This window comes from Nematolebias whitei, chromosome 9 (genome assembly GCF_014905685.2).
Source record: "Nematolebias whitei isolate Nwh7 chromosome 9, NemWhi1, whole genome shotgun sequence".
Lineage (NCBI taxonomy): Eukaryota > Metazoa > Chordata > Actinopteri > Cyprinodontiformes > Rivulidae > Nematolebias > Nematolebias whitei.
The window spans coordinates 23,976,804-23,984,341 of NC_056506.1; positions in this window are offsets into that span (position 1 = coordinate 23,976,804).

The window sequence follows — 7,538 nt, forward strand, 5'->3', positions numbered from 1 at the left end:
TGCAGCACACCTGCAGCACACCTGCAGCACAACACACATTTAGCTTTACATGTGTAATATGTGCACACACACAAGGTTGTGGCATGCCTCAGCCCTAAACGTTTCCCTAAATGATGTTGTCATTTGCATTTTAGTTTCTTGGCTGAACTTTTTCTAAACTAGTTAAGTAAAATCTATTGAATTTCATGATTAATCATTCCCTGCATGTTGAGTGTCACACTGTGGTAAACAGCCTGAGTGAGCTTTAAAGCAGAGCAGATAACTGACGTGTTGTCTTCAGTAAAGTCCTGCGGTGCTTCATGGCTGATCTTTAACTGCTGATGTGAAATCAGCAACTCTGCATGTCGTAGGAGCAGAGACAGCTCCTAATGCGGATGTGTTAAAAGATTTCTCTTCTGTCCATCTTCTCTTTATCTACCTCTTCTTTTTTCCTCTTTTTCCTCCTCTCTGTCTTCATCTCCCTCTTCCCCTCCTTGCCAACCCCTCCTCTCGGTGATCCTTTCCTCTCTTCAGTAATCTAATCTGCAGCCAGTTTGTGGATGCAGTCTAGTGTGACAGCCACCCTTTCCACTTCTCTCATTTTCACCACCGCACCCCCCCCACACACACACACACACACACACACGTGCACTCCCCTCCACACATACACAAACAGCAGCCCATGCTTCTAAAAAAGCTCACTTTCTTAGCGCACCCCCCCCCCCCCCCCGTCATGGTTACAACCTCTTTAATATTGAATTATTCATCAAATCTGATTGGATCACTCTGATGGCAGCCATGATGCAAAGAAGTGGTTTGTGTGTTTACGTCGGGGTGGGGGGAAAGGGGGGGATTGGGTTTGAGCTTAATCTTCCAAAATCACTCTTATATTTATCTCAAGGACACAAATCCTGATTTGCAGCTTTTTGCAAATAACATTTTTTTGTGTGTGTAAACATGTTGTTGAATCTTCTTGACCTTTTGCTTAAATAACTTATATGTGTTGTCATCGACTTCCTATTTCTAAAACCTGCAGCCCACCCATGGGGACAGAGCTAGCATCTGACAACAACCCCACCCCAACCCCTCCGGACTCCCCACCCCAACCCTAAGTACCTTGGAAAGGTGAAACTAATCAATAATGGGTGTTTTATATGCATAGCAGAGTGTGTAGATGTGCATGTGTGTGCGTGTGTGTGCGTCCTCATCAGATTTGCATCCACTTCATATATTCATTGTTGGGAGTGCACCCTGCTGTCTACAGACTTCAGTTCTCCAGAAAACATTGAGTTTATTGACATATTTTTTACAATCAGTACCATTTATGTTATATTTACTTGCAACTTTACAGATTTATAAAGTGCTCCAGGTAGATAAGCCTTCAGCAAACATGGATTTAAAAGATAAAACAAATTTTCCTGCCTATTTGCAGCACCAGGCATAATGTTGCATATCTGTCCCGTGCCATGATCGGTTTTATCCATAGCTCTGACCATGAGGCAGACTTCGTCAAAGGCATGAATCGTGGATGGTCACGGATGTGCCTGCACTCCAGAGGAAGATACAGCGAGGATGAGTGTGTCGATGTTTGCACACGTGTGTTTGGTTGCTCAAACACCTCATGAGACACTTCAGCATGACCCTACGGTGCCTCTGCATATCCTGCAGGCATTAGAGAGGCACTGTGCAGCGAGGGTGTGCGGCGTCACATCCACTGCACAGCAGGTGTCGTGGGTCACACTCTCACAGACAGTTTTTAAACTCAAGCAGAGATTTTTTTTTTAAACTCTGTCAAAACAGAAGTTTTGTGCGCTGACTTTTTTTTTTAATGTTCATCTCCCTTCATCCTTTGCATCCATCCCCAAACTGCTCTCCCAGTCAGTGTGTGTCTCTGCATGTGTGTGTGCAGAAACCCAGCCCACCGCTCAGCAGATGAATAATTTAGCGGTGTGTGTATCATCTGTTTACCGTGCTAATCCATCTGTCAGCAGGCACCTATTGATTCGCGCCTGCTTGGTAATTGTGCATCCGTGCCACATGCACACACACACTGATGAGCATACACGAACGCACACACATTACAAGCGACACACTCGTGCACCTATATGATCTGCAGGTTAGCTCATATTCCAGTCGTGGGGTTGTCAGCTGCCCCGTCGGACACCTCATTTTTACTGAGTGAAACTGAATTTTGGGGTCAAGGTTACTTAAACGATGTGTTGTGAGCTCAACGAGCTTCAGACAGTTTTTATTTAAATGTTTGTTCATATTCAATTGGCCATGGTTAATTAGAATTCTTATGAGCAGTTGTTTTTTTTAGTTTACCTAATGCCAATCAATTAGGCAAACAATTATTGTGTTGTATTGTTTATTGTTGCTGAGAATGTTGAATGTAGATTCATTGCTGCCATGAAAACAATAAGAGTTAGCTTTGTGCTCCACTTACTTTGAAAGTCTGACTTTGGATTCTGGAGTGAAAAAAATATTAAAGTTATGCACGTTGCATTTGCAAGTTGGAAAACAAGCAAGACTTTATAAATGTGCTCATTAACCTGGGTAACTTGAATTAGCCATACAGCAAGACATTGATGATAATGAACATTATACCAACATGTTGCCCGTTAATGGTAGAACAGTGCTTCGTATGGATCTGATATATTTAGTAAACTATTGTTTCTTCAGCTTTCATCGCTTTTTACATTGCTATATTGTATTTTGAGGTTGGGTTGGTCAGTAATGTCTGATTTTCCGAGCTAAAATTCTGATTTTGCTGAACATTTTAGTTGATTTTTTTTAAAACGTGTTACAGAAATGACCACTTCATACAAACTATTTGTTTAGCATTAGTGCTAAAAAATACTCCCAGTTCCCTCTGGAAAATGGCTTATGCCTCCACAAGGCAGTAACCAAACTATTGCAATGGTTTATTATCTGGGTGTCCAAATACGTCTTTAAAATGTCTTCAGTTGATCCAAAATGTTGCTGCCAGAGTCTTAACTGGAGTTAGTAGGAGAGATCATCTCTCTCCAGTTTTACCTTCTCTCCAATGGCTCCCTGTCAAATCCAGAATATAATTCAAAATCTTTATTCTAACCTACAAAGCTCTCAACAACCTAGCTCCATCTTATATTGTTCCATATTTTCCAAACAGAGCACTTTGCTCTCAGACTGCAGGTTTACTCGCGGTCCCCAGAGTTTCCAAAAGCAGAATGGGAGGAAGATCTTTCAGTTATCAGGCTCCTCTCTTGTGGAACCAACTTCCAGTTTCTGTCCATGAGGCTGACACATTGTCCAGTTTTAAGACTTTCCTTTTTGATAAATCCTATAGTTAGGGTTGGCTTGTTATTCTACTATAGACTACTAGAGGACAATATGACCTCATTTCCTTAACTGAATTGTTAAAATTTAATAGTTTTCATTTGACGTTATTTCTATCTTAACATGTGATTCTTGATCTGCCATTGTGTATCTGTTCCTTTCAAACCCAGCCGGTCGAAGCAGATGGCCGCTTGTCCTGAGCCTGGTTCTGCTAAAGGTTTCTTCCTCATCAGGGAGGTTTTCCTTTCCACTGTCTCCTTCATGCTTGCTCAAGATGAGAGTCTGTGATGGAGTTAAATTCAAAGCACTCTGCTCCTCAGAAAAATAATGTTAACTTATTATTTTTACATAAGAATATTTCTGTTCAGTGCCCAGAGATGACTTCTGTTGTGACTTGGTGCTATACGAATACACTGAATTGAATTGAACCCATTATACATGCCACTATTAAGACTTTATCAAAGATGTTTTAGATTTTCATGTTTCTGAGGCCTTTGGTCAGCACAACACCTTCCTTAAACAACTAAAATATATTGAATACAGTGTCCAGAAGTTATTAAATGATTGTCAATGAAAATATAAATCATGCTTGCTGAGGGGGGTGCAAATAATAAATATGATAGTTAATGAAAGGATTTGAGATGTTTACTGAGGCGGACATGGCAAACAGATACAGAGAGAGATTTCAGCAATCTAGAACTTGTAATGAATTCACGGGTGACAATTGATGGTTGTAATTATCAGATTGCTGGTTTTAAAAGCTCATTGATTGATGTCATTAGCTCCATGAGTGATTTCTAATTGCTCCTCGAGTATGTTAACCACACAGGACAAACACACACACACACCTACACACACACACATACACACACACACACGTGCTAACATAAATGTTTGCAACCTTTATCTACAGCTTACACAGATCCATTCTTCACTTTGAATCCAGATGTCAAATTAACACAGCTAAAGTAAAAAAAATCTGAGCCAACCAGGAAGAGTAAAACAATATTTTGATATAAATAAAATATTTATCCATTTACCCATGTTCTCCATCCATCCATCCATCCATCCATTATCTTTACCCGTTTCTTCCATTTTGGGTCACGGGGGTCGCCGGTGCCCAGCGATCACTGTGCGAGGGGCGGGGTACACCCTGGATGGGTCGCAAGTCCATCACAGGGCTACCCATGTTCTATTTTCTTATTTTCTATCAAGTTTATACTTAATGTCTCTCATTTTTGAATCCACGGCATATTGATGGATGGTGTTGATTACATTTGTAGCTGCATCATCATGTAACTTGGAAATAAAAAAGATCATTGCTAGTCTATAAACTTGTGCCTAAATGTTTGGCTTGAACAAATCCAGTTCAGACTGTTTTTCCTTTTGGAGATGGATAATGGGACATTGTCAAAATAATCTGAATTTGTCTGTTTTTAAATACATTTAAATATTCAGTCCAATGTTAAAACCAATTGACATTTTAAGCAATAAAATGTGAGAATATCATTACTATCTCAGCCGTGTCCACTGGCCGGTCCAAAGGGGCATTTGGAAATGAAAACAGGTGAGTGACAGGATATTCCACAGAGGCCTGGGGCGGCCGGGGGGGGGGGGGGGGGGGGGTCTGTACACAAAGTCACACAAAGACTCATTTGAACCAGATTCTCTCTCTCTGGCACAGTAATGATGAAACGACTGCTAACTGTGTCCGACATCTGACGTCTCCTGCTCTGTGGTCGTGCTTTCAGACATTTGCAAGATCTTTACGGCACCAGTTTAATCTGAACAGTTTAGTCTGATCACTTTGCAGCCAAACTTTCTCTTAAATGCCTTTACAACATGACATTTACTGGTGCATGCCTTTGTTTGAATACTGGGAGTTGCTGTCTGTTTTTTTTGTTGTTACCTTGTGATTGTTTGTCCTGAAGTTTGACACAACAGATTTTCTTTTGCCGTCAAATGCTGACCCCCACCACCTGGTTATTTGTCTTACACGCATAAAACATACAACGTACACACACACACTGTGAGATACTCAGCAGGGTTTATTTCTAATATCACATCCCTGCGGCAAAAATGTTCCAAATTCTGTCCTCTTGGAGAAACGTCACATCTGTGTGTGTCTCCCTTTTTGTGTTTGTAGATGTGTGTTTCTTCTACATGTCTGAGTGCCTCCATCTGTATGTGTGGGTGTGTGTGTGTGTCAGGGGGTGTTAGAAGCAGGCAGGGGCTTAGCAGAGCAAAAGAGAGCAAATCTGTCAGCTCTCCCTGGGCAGACAACCCTTCTGACCCTCATTCAAAGACATATTGATTCTCCTCTACACCCAACAGGGGAGGATGTGTGTGCGTGTGTGTATATGTGTGTGTGCTTGAGAAAGTGCACAAGTGCTTAACATAGCTTCTTTACTCCATCCTTACCTCTTTATTCCCAGAGCCTTGTTTCTGCCTTTGGTTAAATAATCAATTAAATGTGTTTATTTTATTATTATTATTATTTAAATCTTTACTCCAGACAGATATTAGAGAGGAAGATGATTTTTAAAACCACAAAACTTCAAGTAATCTTTGCCCCAGTTTGCTTGTCTTTGGGGTTTTTAATCTGTCTTGCTCTGTTTCCTGTGTGTTCAAAAATATGTTTTGCTTCAAGATGAAAAAATAAGCACCAGTGGGTGAAAAATTACAAGCTCAGCACGCCACGGAGACAAGTTTCCCTTTTATCTCGACACTAACAGAATATTAAACTTTGCTGCGAGGCTGTTAGATCTGCCTCGTCTCCCCAGAAGAAGCCTTTGGGACATCACCGGTCACAGCTCTGCAAGCTGTTGGGGCCGATGCGTGCACGTTCCCATCGAGCTTGTAGCAGTGTGGAGCACAGACTGATGCACGAGGGAAGATGACAACGAATTGCTCAAATCTGAACAAAAGTGATGTCTACAACATAGTTTTGTGATATAGCCAAAGGCTGTAAAGTGACTTTAAGGTCTGTAAAATAAAACTAAAGTCGCAAGAAAAATAACAATGCTTTCGTGATAAGATGAGAAACCAAAAAAGACACGTTTCTGACGTAAAAAAACAAATTAAATAAATAAATAAACTGATAGAAAAAAGTTCAGTCAGGTCATTTGGATGGTTTCTTTTCTTGGTTGAGAAGTTTCATCCTCATCCAAAGGACTTATCAGTCTGAGGAGCTACAACAAACTCGTTCCCACAAGCAGCACACCCACATAGTGGACCAATCAGTTCGCTGGTGATAAGATGGTTTCTGGGGCCCGCCCTCTCCCCCGTTGACTCCTCTGAGGCAGCCATAGACAAAGTGGTTCAAAACAACAAAGTTCATGCTCAATTATCCAGGTAAATAATCCAACAAAGTTAAGTCAGGTCACCAGGACGGTTTCATTTTTTTTTGTTGCGACGTTTCATCCTTCATCCAAAGGACTTCATCAATACGTAAACTTTGTTGGATGTTTTACTTGGATTATTGAGCATGAACCTTGATAAAAGAAACTGATAGATTAATGTGGCCAAACATTGTTTTGTTATAGAAACTACACACACACACAATCTTTTATATATATATATATATATATATATATATATATATATATATATATATGATTTGTTTTAGTACAAGCTCTCAAACTCAGCCATGGTCATGTGGCATGATTTAAATAAAATCCCTGACCTAAAGAAGTCCAACTTTATGATTTTTAATAGCAAGAATAAACATCTTAAATCAGAATTAGAACAAGATACTTCACAAGTCAGAGAGGATTGTTGAGCAGCATGCCATATGTGTGTATTTGTGCTCACCATCAGGTCACGTGTCCTGCAACCTGTGCAAAGTCTCCGATAATGGCTTGTCGCTGAGGGCAACCGGTCACGGCACTTTGTGTGTGTGTGTGTGTGTGTGTCAGAAGGGAGTGTGTTGCGGGAGGTAAAGACCTCAACATGGCGAGGTTGTTGTCTGTGGCTTGGTGTAATGTCCACAGGCCACATGCTGACCCTGCTGCTGCACAGAAACACACACATATTCACAGGGGTGTGCACGGTCAGTGGTATAAGCTGAAAAGTGCCGGCTGCAGTAATGAAAGGCAGGTGCACCAGGATTCTGGCTGAGGATGAGGAACAGAAAATGGAGAAAGGTAAAAATAAATGTGAAAGTCAAAAAGGTGAGGAAGAGAAACAGATTTGAAATGATGATAATAATAAATAGTACATATATATATATATATATATAT